General features: G+C 44.7%; 1 long non-coding RNA gene across 1 annotated transcript in view; it reads left to right on the top strand.

The window, feature by feature from the left end:
- The window catches only part of LOC138657678 (uncharacterized), a 76,061-nt gene that overhangs the window by 8,081 nt on the left and 55,590 nt on the right, over window positions 1-12,390 (top strand). The gene's annotated exons all lie outside the window — the stretch shown is intronic.

The raw sequence follows: 12,390 nt of genomic DNA, 5'->3' as shown, positions 1-12,390 counted from the left end.
TTGAGGTCATTGACCAGGTCCTCCCGTGTAGTTCTGGACTGATTCCTGACTTTTCTCAGAATCATTCTTACCCCACAAGGCAAGATCTTATGGAGAGGTTGGAGTTTGGTTGATTGCGTGTGTGGACAGGTTTCTTTTATACAGGTAAAAAGTTCAAACAGGTGCAATGAAAACAAGTAATGAGTGCAAAGTAAGAGGGCTTTTTAAAGAAGAACTAACAAATCTGTGAGATTCAGAATTCTTGCTGGTTGGTAGGTGATCAAAAGACGTATTTCATGCAATAAAAAGCAATGTAATTATTTAAAAATCATACTATGTGATTTTCTGTATTTTATTTTTAACTTCGGCCTCTCACAGTTGAAGTGCACCAATGACAAAAATTGCACACCTCTCCATTCTTTGTAGGTGGCAAAACTTGCAAAATTATTGGGTGTGCAAGCTGTACGGATGGCATGAATTGTCCTTCTACGCCTTGGAGGTGCTAGCCTGCCCTACCGCTATAGTTTTGTCAAAGTAGGTTTTTAGTGCTGCCTGGGGCATAATAACACTTAGCATTTTTAGTTGACAGGCATTTGTGCCTAAAAGGCTCACTCTTATCAAAAAGAACAAGACCTGGATTTCCCCAGGTATACAGTTCTTGTTTTCTAACTTTTAGTGTCCTCCTACTCATCCAAGATATCTACAGGGACATGATCAGACCCTCACTCCTAATTTTTCAAGTGTGTGCATGATGCCCTACTACAATGGCTTGCAAAATATTCACACCCATGGCTTATTACCTATTTTTTCCACATTACAATCTGTGTTTAATTATTTTTGTAATCCAAATAGCGGGTGATGCATCATCACTAAATAGTCTAAACTGCTGAAGTAAAGTGAGAAAAACATAGGCACAAATCAAATTTATAGGATAAGATAAATAAAAAGTGGCATGTGCATATGTTTTCACCCCTTTTGCTATGACTTCCATGAAAATTCATGGTGCAAGTATTTGCCTTCATAAGTCACATGCAGTTAAAGGAAGTCCACCTGTGTGCAGTCTAAATGTCACATGGTCTCTCAGTATGTATACACCTTTTATAAAAAAAAAGCCACAGAGGCTACAACATCATAAAAAAGAGGTACCACTAATCAAACAACATTATGAAAACCAAGGAGCTCTCCAAACTAGTCAGCGAAAAAGTTGTTGAGAAGTCCTAGTCAGGGTTTGGTTATAAAAAAATTATCTTAAAGGGAACCTGTCACCCCCCACCCTTCCCCCAGGCGTTTTTAACTAAAATTGGGGTCTGTTACAAACCCCCAAATATAACAGAAACCATGGAAAGTCTACTTCTAAAGCAGATAGATGAAGCTGCAACCCATAATGAGGTCCTGGTTATGGGGGACTTTAACTACCCGGATATTAACTGGGAAAGTGAAACCTGTGAAACCCATAAAGGCAACAGGTTTCTGCTAATAACCAAGAAAAATTATCTTTCACAATTGGTGCAGAATCCAACCAGAGGAGCAGCACTTTTAGACCTAATACTATCTAATAGACCTGACAGAATAACAAATCTGCAGGTGGTTGGGCATCTAGGAAATAGCGACCACAATATTGTACAGTTTCACCTGTCTTTCACTAGGGGCACTTGTCAGGGAGTCACAAAAACACTGAACTTTAGGAAGGCAAAGTTTGACCAGCTTAGAGATGCCCTTAATCTGGTAGACTGGGACAATATCCTCAGAAATAAGAATACAGATAATAAATGGGAAATGTTTAAGAACATCCTAAATAGGCAGTGTAAGCGGTTTTACCTTGTGGGAATAAAAGGACTAGAAATAGGAAAAACCCAATGTGGCTAAACAAAGAAGTAAGACAGGCAATTAACAGTAAAAAGAAAGCATTTGCACTACTAAAGCAGGATGGCACCATTGAAGCTCTAAAAAACTATAGGGAGAAAAATACTTTATCTAAAAAACTAATTAAAGCTGCCAAAAAGGAAACAGAGAAGCACATTGCTAAGGAGAGTAAAACTAATCCCAAACTGTTCTTCAACTATATCAATAGTAAAAGAATAAAAACTGAAAATGTAGGCCCCTTAAAAAATAGTGAGGAAAGAATGGTTGTAGATGACGAGGAAAAAGCTAACATATTAAACACCTTCTTCTCCACGGTATTCACGGTGGAAAATGAAATGCTAGGTGAAATCCCAAGAAACAATGAAAACCCTATATTAAGGGTCACCAATCTAACCCAAGAAGAGGTGCGAAATCGGCTAAATAAGATTAAAATAGATAAATCTCCGGGTCCGGATGGCATACACCCACGAGTACTAAGGGAACTAAGTAATGTAATAGATAAACCATTATTTCTTATTTTTAGGGACTCTATAGCGACAGGATCTGTTCCGCAGGACTGGCGCATAGCAAATGTGGTGCCAATATTCAAAAAGGGCTCTAAAAGTGAACCTGGAAATTATAGGCCAGTAAGTCTAACCTCTATTGTTGGTAAAATATTTGAAGGGTTTCTGAGGGATGTTATTCTGGATTATCTCAATGAGAATAACTGTTTAACTCCATATCAGCATGGGTTTATGAGAAATCGCTCCTGTCAAACCAATCTAATCAGTTTTTATGAAGAGGTAAGCTATAGGCTGGACCACGGTGAGTCATTGGACGTGGTATATCTCGATTTTTCCAAAGCGTTTGATAACGTGCCGCACAAGAGGTTGGTACACAAAATGAGAATGCTTGGTCTGGGGGAAAATGTGTGTAAATGGGTTAGTAACTGGCTTAGTGATAGAAAGCAGAGGGTGGTTATAAATGGTATAGTCTCTAAACTGGGTCGCTGTGACCAGTGGGGTACCGCAGGGGTCAGTATTGGGACCTGTTCTCTTCAACATATTCATTAATGATCTGGTAGAAGGTTTACACAGTAAAATATCGATATTTGCAGATGATACAAAACTATGTAAAGCAGTTAATACAAGAGAAGATAGTATTCTGCTACAGATGGATCTGGATAAGTTGGAAACTTGGGCTGAAAGGTGGCAGATGAGGTTTAACAATGATAAATGTAAGGTTATACACATGGGAAGAAGGAATCAATATCACCATTACACACTGAATGGGAAACCACTGGGTAAATCTGACAGGGAGAAGGACTTGGGGATCCTAGTTAATGATAAACTTACCTGGAGCAGCCAGTGCCAGGCAGCAGCTGCCAAGGCAAACAGGATCATGTGGTGCATTAAAAGAGGTCTGGATACACATGATGAGAGCATTATACTGCCTCTGTACAAATCCCTAGTTAGACCGCACATGGAGTACTGTGTCCAGTTTTGGGCACCGGTGCTCATGAAGGATATAATGGAACTAGAGAGAGTACAAAGGAGGGCAACAAAATTAATAAAGGGGATGGGAGAACTACAATACCCAGATAGATTAGCGAAATTAGGATTATTTAGTCTAGAAAAAAGACGACTGAGGGGCGATCTAATAACCATGTATAAGTATATAAGGGGACAATACAAATATCTTGCTGAGGATCTGTTTATACCAAGGAAGGTGACGGGCACAAGGGGGCATTCTTTGCGTCTGGAGGAGAGAAGGTTTTTCCACCAACATAGAAGAGGATTCTTTACTGTTAGGGCAGTGAGAATCTGGAATTGCTTGCCTGAGGAGGTGGTGATGGCGAACTCAGTCGAGGGGTTCAAGAGAGGCCTGGATGTCTTCCTGGAGCAGAACAATATTGTATCATACAATTATTAGGTTCTGTAGAAGGACGTACAGTGGGGCAAAAAAGTATTTAGTCAGTCAGCAATAGTGCAAGTTCCACCATTTAAAAAGATGAGAGGCGTCTGTAATTTACATCATAGGTAGACCTCAACTATGGGAGACAAACTGAGAAAAAAAAATCCAGAAAATCACATTGTCTGTTTTTTTAACATTTTATTTGCATATTATGGTGGAAAATAAGTATTTGGTCAGAAACAAAATTTCATCTCAATACTTTGTAACATATCCTTTGTTGGCAATGACAGAGGTCAAACGTTTTCTGTAAGTCTTCACAAGGTTGCCACACACTGTTGTTGGTATGTTGGCCCATTCCTCCATGCAGATCTCCTCTAGAGCAGTGATGTTTTTGGCTTTTCGCTTGGCAACACGGACTTTCAACTCCCTCCAAAGGTTTTCTATAGGGTTGAGATCTGGAGACTGGCCAGGCCACTCCAGGACCTTGAAATGCTTCTTACGAAGCCACTCCTTCGTTGCCCTGGCGGTGTGCTTTGGATCATTGTCATGTTGAAAGACCCAGCCACGTTTCATCTTCAATGCCCTTGCTGATGGAAGGAGGTTTGCACTCAAAATCTCACGATACATGGCCCCATTCATTCTTTCATGTACCCGGATCAGTCGTCCTGGCCCCTTTGCAGAGAAACAGCCCCAAAGCATGATGTTTCCACCACCATGCTTTACAGTAGGTATGGTGTTTGATGGATGCAACTCAGTATTCTTTTTCCTCCAAACACGACAAGTTGTGTTTCTACCAAACAGTTCCAGTTTGGTTTCATCAGACCATAGGACATTCTCCCAAAACTCCTCTGGATCCTACAAATGCTCTCTAGCAAACTTTAGACGGGCCCGGACATGTACTGGCTTAAGCAGTGGGACACGTCTGGCACTGCAGGATCTGAGTCCATGGTGGCGTAGTGTGTTACTTATGGTAGGCCTTGTTACATTGGTCCCAGCTCTCTGCAGTTCATTCACTAGGTCCCCCCGCGTGGTTCTGGGATTTTTGCTCACCGTTCTTGTGATCATTTTGACCCCACGGGGTGGGATTTTGCGTGGAGCCCCAGATCTAGGGAGATTATCAGTGGTCTTGTATGTCTTCCATTTTCTAATTATTGCTCCCACTGTTGATTTCTTCACTCCAAGCTGGTTGGCTATTGCAGATTCAGTCTTCCCAGCCTGGTGCAGGGCTACAATTTTGTTTCTGGTGTCCTTTGACAGCTCTTTGGTCTTCACCATAGTGGAGTTTGGAGTCAGACTGTTTGAGGGTGTGCACAGGTGTCTTTTTATATTGATAACAAGTTTAAACAGGTGCCATTACTACAGGTAATGAGTGGAGGAAAGAGGAGACTCTTAAAGAAGAAGTTACAGGTCTGTGAGAGCCAGAAATCTTGATTGTTTGTTTCTGACCAAATACTTATTTTCCACCATAATATGCAAAAAAAATGATAAAAAAACAGACAATGTGATTTTCTGGATTTTTTTTTCTCAGTTTGTCTTCCATAGTTGAGGTCTACCTATGATGTAAATTACAGACGCCTCTCATCTTTTTAAGTGGTGGAACTTGCACTATTGCTGACTGACTAAATACTTTTTTGCCCCACTGTAGATCTGGGGATTTATTATGATGGAATATAGGCTGAACTGGATGGACAAATGTCTTTTTTCGGCCTTACTAACTATGTTACTATGTTACTATGTTAAAATAGCTACCTTGTGCAGCTCTAATGCTGCATTCTGTCAAGGTGGCTCTTTTAGTTCAGGTCCCTGCAAACACTGAAATAATCGCTTTTATAATGTGACCCTCATACCTCAATGTGTCAGAGGGGCAGGTCTTTTCACCCCTGACACAAACGCCTCCCAGCCGTCACTCAGGGCCTCCATGCGCAGCCTCCATTTCCTTCATGAACATCCCCGGCGCCTGCACTGCAAGTTCGAAGGGCAGCGCAAACTGCGCATGCCCCCCCCAAAAAAGCTCACTTTCCAACAAGAAAAACCAGTACACAGGCAAAGATGCTTACCTATTGCGTCCTCCAAAACAATTGCACTATCAAGGTGCATCGGACCCAGGTTAAGATGGCAGCTACACAGGTGCAGTAATATCGATGAGTCAGCCAGCCTACAATCCGGAATTGGCCACTTGGTGCACCAGTGCAAACAAATGATCTGTATGTGGAGTGTTCACACAGAAAAATACAGAGCATCTAGCTCAGAGCCTCTTAGTGATGCCATATGGCGGGCTAACCAGTGATAACTAATGCATCCCGTGTGAACAGAGGCCACAGTGTACAGAGCCATCTAGGGTCCAACCGCACCCCGAAAAATGTAAAGTGCACAAAAACATAACAATGTATGCAAGGTATTGGTTCATATTATGGCCACAATCTTAACCTGGCTGCCATCTTAACCTGGGTCAGTTGCACCTTGATAGTGCAATTGTTTTGGAGGCCGCAACAGGTAAGCATCTTTGCCTGTGTACTGGTTTTTCTGTTTAAAGTTACTGGAGGTTTTTTTTCCTCTTATGGTGTTTTTGTCACTTTCCAACAAGACAATGACTCAAAGCATACTGCTAAGGCCTCTTTCACATTTCAGTCTTTTGGCGTCAGTCTAAAACCGCCATTTTCCTCAAATAGCGGATCCGCCATTTATTGTCCCATAGTGACGGATTGTGGCGGATGGTCGTCCGTTCCATCCGCCATGTGACGGATCCATCGAGTTTTGGCAGACGTCATCTAGACATTGATGGACATTATAACTTTTTTTGTCTACGCTGAAATGGCGGTTCGCGACGGATCCGTCACGTCCGCCATTCTATAGAATAGCCGCCTATGGGCAACGGATCCGTCGCAACTGTCATTTTGGTGGATCCGTCGCCCCAATCCGCTTTTCCAATTGCGCATGCTCCAAAAAGTAGATAATTTTCCCTGACAACCCCCAAGTAATGGATCCGTCAAAAAAACGGATCCGTTAGAACCGTTTTCTCAACAATTGTGACGGATCCGTCGATCCGTCATTATGTCGGAGCAGACTGACGCCAAACAACTGAAGTGTAAAAGAACCCTAAAGCAACACTCGAGTGGTTTAAGGGGAAATGTGAAATGTTTTGGAGTGGCCTAGTCAAAGCCCAGACCTTAACCAAATTGAGAATCTGTATTCAAACTTTAATTATTTATTTGGTCTACTAAAGGCAATGAAACGGCTAATGCTAATTATTTAATTTCTCAGACTACTAGAAACAGTAAAGTAACTGTACTCCCACAGGCGGGAGCTGCAGAGTACACACAGCAGCTTTTAGCATAATACTCTCACAGATGGTTTTTGTAAAGCAAGAGTACGCAGAGGCTTAAAGGACAGTACTCCCACAGATGAACTGGCGAACCCACACAGGAAAATGGACGTATCGCACAAAGTCCGTGTTCGGAGTTTGGTAACGGAAACTAGGTGTCTGGTAGGGGCCCTAAACTTTCCAGTTTGGGTTTTCTCATCCTTACTAACAAGAGACATTACTGAATTAACTACAAAAAAGTCCTAATGATGAAATAGTAATAAAAGTACATGATCCCCAGTATTAAATATATTGCAGACATATAGTGCAATAGATAGCCAAATAATGCAGATTTAGAGAGTGGTATCCCATTTACAGAATATGACATGCGAAGTAGGGTAAAAGAGTAGAAGTAAAGGGGTAAAATGTATATAGAAATGCTTTTTGGTACAGAACCCTATTGAGGGTTTTTTTCACTGCTAAAATAAAACTAAAATAAAAAGTAAATCTATACAAATATTTTTACAACACCAAAACTGCCTTAAAAACAGAACCAAAAAGCAATGTAGGAATAGTGTTTATTCACTGCAGATTTATATTGTTCAGTGGGGAGAAGCGCCATTTCAATATTTGCACAAGGCAGCAGGACAGCTAGAACCAACTCTGATTTCATAGCATTTCAAGCAATTATACGTTCAGTTAGCCTATATAGAAACCTACTAAATAATAATCATAAAGGATGACTCCAATACTACCTACATAGATTAAAAATCAAGGCACCTATAGGATAGTTGTAACATCTAATAACTAGTGTTGAGCATTCCGATACCGCAAGTATCGGGTATCGGCCGATATTTGCGGTATCGGAATTCCGATACTGAATTCCGATACTTCCCGCGTATCGGATACCGGAATCGGAAGTTCCCAGAATTCAAATTGAACGCAGCAGCCAATGAGGAATGAATGAAAGTGTGGGCACATCCTGTTTAGCATGGTGGGCATGTAAGTACTGGCAAGGCTGGGATTGGCTGCTGAAATGATGTCACTCTGCACTATAAAAAAGCGCTGCCGCCATTTTGCGCTCACTCTGCTGTGATTTCAGTTAGGGACAGGACGCTGTGTTCTAACTGAGGGCCAGTCGAGCTAGCTAATTGCTTTATTTTCCTTTCCAAAGGCTAATTTAGCAAAACGCTGTGTGTTCTTCACTGTTCACCTTGCTCTTGCCTTGCAGCGCTGTTTTAACAGCGTTCTGCAAGGTCTCTGTGTGTGTGTGTGTGTGCAGCTCACTCTGTAGTCTGTGTGCAGCCATATACCCGGTTGTATTCAGCTCAGGGGGGGTTCACACTGCCTCACACAGTTGTTCTTTTTTGCTCTTAGTGCAGCCTGCTGCACATTTTTTCTCAAATTTCCTATTAGTGTTTTTCCACCAGTCTCCAGCTCTATTGTGGAAAAACACTACATAGGATAACCTAGAGGGGGGTTTTTGGGCCTTGCAGCGCCGTTTACGGCTGTCTGCACGGTCTCCGTGTGAGCCCAGCTCGCCCTGTAGTCTGTGTGCAGCCATAGCCGGTTGGATTCAGCTCAGGGTTCGTTACTGGCTCATACCTTGAGAAAAATTTTCCTTTTTTTCAAATAGTGCAGCCTGTTTAAAATTTGAAAAAAAAAATTCCTATTAGTGTCTTTCCACTCGTATCCAGCTAAATAGTGGAAAAACACTATATAGGATAACCTAGAGGAGGGTTTTTTGGCCTTGCAGCGCCGTTTACGGCTGTCTGCACGGTCTCCGTGTGAGCCCAGCTCGCCCTGTAGTCTGTGTGCAGCCATAGCCGGTTGGATTCAGCTCAGGGTTCGTTACTGGCTCATACCTTGAGAAAAATTTCCCTTTTTTTCAAATAGTGCAGCCTGTTTAAAATCTGAAAAAAAAAATTCCTATTAGTGTCTTTCCACTCGTATCCAGCTAAATAGTGGAAAAACACTATATAGGATAACCGAGAGGAGGGTTTTTTGGCCTTGCAGCGCCGTTTACGGCTGTCTGCACGGTCTCCGTGTGAGCCCAGCTCGCCCTGTAGTCTGTGTGCAGCCATAGCCGGTTGGATTCAGCTCAGGGTTCGTTACTGGCTCATACCTTGAGAAAAATTTTCCTTTTTTTCAAATAGTGCAGCCTGTTTAAAATTTGAAAAAAAAAATTCCTATTAGTGTCTTTCCACTCGTATCCAGCTAAATAGTGGAAAAACACTATATAGGATAACCTAGAGGAGGGTTTTTTGGCCTTGCAGCGCCGTTTACGGCTGTCTGCACGGTCTCTGTGTGAGCGCAGCTCGCCCTGTAGTCTGTGTGCAGCCATAGCCGGTTGGATTCAGCTCAGGGTGCGTTACTGCCTCATACCTTGAAAAACAATTTCCTTTTTTTCAAATAGTGCAGCCAGTTTAAAATTTGAAAAAAAAAATTCCTATTAGTGTCTTTCCACTCGTATCCAGCTAAATAGTGGAAAAACACTATATAGGATAACCGAGAGGAGGGTTTCTTGGCCTTGCAGCGCCGTTTACGGCTGTCTGCACGGTCTCCGTGTGATTTAAACTAGCTCTGTAGCCCGATCTGCACCAAAAAAAAGGTTAAGTTCACCAAACACAACTTACACTTGTGTAGGCCACATTTGCAAAATAATAAAGTTTAGTCCACAATTTACAACATTAGTGTTTCTTACACCTGTTAGGAGGAGCATTACAGGAATAAGCACACTAAGGCCTTAGTACTTTTCTGCTTATCTTTATCTGTCAACCAAGATGAAGAGGGCAGGGAGTAAGGCACGTGGGCGTGGGCGCGGAGCAGGGAGAGGAGCAGGGAGAGGACGTGGTGATTCTGTGCCTGCTGCGGGCGCCGGTGACTCGTCGTCACTCAGTTTCAGCAGGGAACAGTCCTTCATGCGCAGCTTTGTCGGAGAGCGCCGTGCACCGCTGCTGCGTGAAGACCAAATTGAAGCCGTTGTCGGGTGGATGGCAGCTAACGCCTCGGCATCGACTTCAGTTAGTGCCACATCCTCTCAGGCACAGAGCACTGGAGAGCAGCCATCTGTCTCTTCACCACCTGCCAAATTGGCCAGGCAGTCAGAGAGCCCAGGACAGGAGCCGTCTCTACTTCTGTTCTCTGAATCTCTTGGCTTGGAAACAGGGGGCCAGCCAAGCAGCATTGGAGAAATGGAAGAAGAGGCAGTGTGCAGTGATGCCCAACACCTTTTTCTCTCTGACTCTGAAGAGGCAGGTGGGCCAGTGCCTCCGGTGACCACAGCGCAGTACGCATCTGATGATGAAACTCAGGTGCCGCTTTCTCGTGCGTACTGTGCTGCTGAGACTACCCAGGAGGAGCAGTTGGTGGCAGAGGGTAGTGGAGATGATGAGGTCCTTGACCCATCGTGGCGTGAGGAACAGGAAGGTGGTGGGAGCAGCTCAGAGGAAGAGCTTCCTCTTACGGGCCAAAGAGGGAGAGGGAGGGGGAAGACTGCGGAGCCTGTAGCCTCCACTTTGGCACCCGTTAGGAGCCTGTCTCTTTCCAAAGCCAAAAAGGGCGCTCCCAAGACTTGCAGTGCCTGGTCCTTTTTTGACACAGTTGCAGATGACATTTGTTTTGTCAAATGCAAGCTGTGTCATCATAAAGTAAAAAGAGGGAAAAATGTCAGCAACCTCAATACCACAAATATGTGGAAACATGTGCGGACCAGGCACGCGGTGGAGTTACAGAAACACACTGAAGATGTAGGCCAACCAACAGCGGCAGCTACCACCTCTTCAGCTCGTGTTGCCTCTTCCTCCAGCTCACGCACAGCTGGTTTGGCTTCCTCCCAGAGACCTTGTGTAATTCCACCCACAGCACCACCTTCCCAATCATCCTCACACTCCCAGTCTACTCTACAGCCATCGGTAGTACAGGCATGGGAGAAAAGGCGGGCATTCTCGGCCAACCACCCCCGAGCACAGGCTCTGAATGCAGGCATTGCCAAACTGTTGTCCCTGGAAATGCTCTCGTTCAGGCTGGTGGAGACTGACAGCTTCCGTGACTTGATGGCATTGGCAGTCCCACAGTACAAGGTGCCCAGCCGCTTTTACTTCAGCAGGCAGGCTGTCCCTGCCCTGCACAGGCATGTTGAGGCAAACATAAAACATGCGCTACTGAACGCCGTCAGTAGCAAGGTCCACCTCACCACCGATGCGTGGACCAGTCAGCATGGACAGGGGCGATATGTTTCCCTCACTGCCCATTGGGTTAATGTTGTTGAGCCAGGTACAGATCGTGCGAGTGGCGCAGGACGTGTCCTGCCCACTCCAAGGATTGCAGGAATCCAGTCTGTACGCATCGACTCCTCCTCTTACACCAGTTCCTCTGATTCCTCTCTGCAGGATCCGTCACAGTCCACCCCCACATGGACCCGTGAACGTTTACCTATGACCGACATGAGCACAGCCGTGGCCAAACGTCAGCAGGCCGTCTTGAAACTAGTTTCATTGGGGCATCGAAGCCACACAGCGCAGGAGCTCTGGAATGCTATAAAGCAGGAGAGCGATGTGTGGTTACTGCCAGCGAATCTCCAGCCAGGCATGGTAGTGTGTGACAATGGCCGAAATCTGGTGGCAGCTTTGGCCCTTGGCAACCTCACTCACATCCCATGTCTGGCACATGTGCTCAATTTGGTTGTGCAGAGTTTTCTGAGGGACTATCCGGATCTTGATGCCCTGCTGCACAAGGTCCGCCTAGAGTGTGCTCACTTGCGGCGTTCCAGCTTGGCCAGATCCCGCATTGCTGCTCTGCAGCGCCGATTCCGCCTTCCGGAACACCGCATCATATGTGACCTACCTACCCGGTGGAATTCCACGTTACATATGTTGGAGCGGTTGTGTGAGCAGCAGCAAGCAGTTATGGAGTACCAGCTGCATCAGGCGCAAAGAAGTCGCAGTCAGCGCCGATCAGACTTCACAACCACAGAGTGGGCCACTATGAAGGACGTCTGCCAGGTTTTGCGTCCTTTTGATTATTCCACGCGGATGGCAAGTGCAGATGATGCACTAGTCAGCATGACTGTCCCCCTTATCTGCCTGCTTCAGCAAACTTTGCAAGGGTTAAGGGATGATGTGGTGGAAGAGGTGGAGGATGAGGAGTCACCTTTTCCATCAGCTTCTGGAGAGTCAGCGCCACGTGGTTCCTCACAAAGGGGTACGCAGGGGCCAATTTGTGAGGAGGATGAGGAGGAGTCAATGGAGGAGGAAGAGCTCCGTCCAGAGGAGGGAGCGACACAATTGTCCAGTGGTCAGTGTGTACAGCGAGGGTGGGGTGATGACGAGCGGGCAGAGATCATGTCTCAAGCA

This window comes from Ranitomeya imitator, chromosome 1 (assembly GCF_032444005.1).
Source record: "Ranitomeya imitator isolate aRanImi1 chromosome 1, aRanImi1.pri, whole genome shotgun sequence".
NCBI lineage: Eukaryota > Metazoa > Chordata > Amphibia > Anura > Dendrobatidae > Ranitomeya > Ranitomeya imitator.
This window is presented reverse-complemented; position numbering and strand designations above follow the sequence as displayed.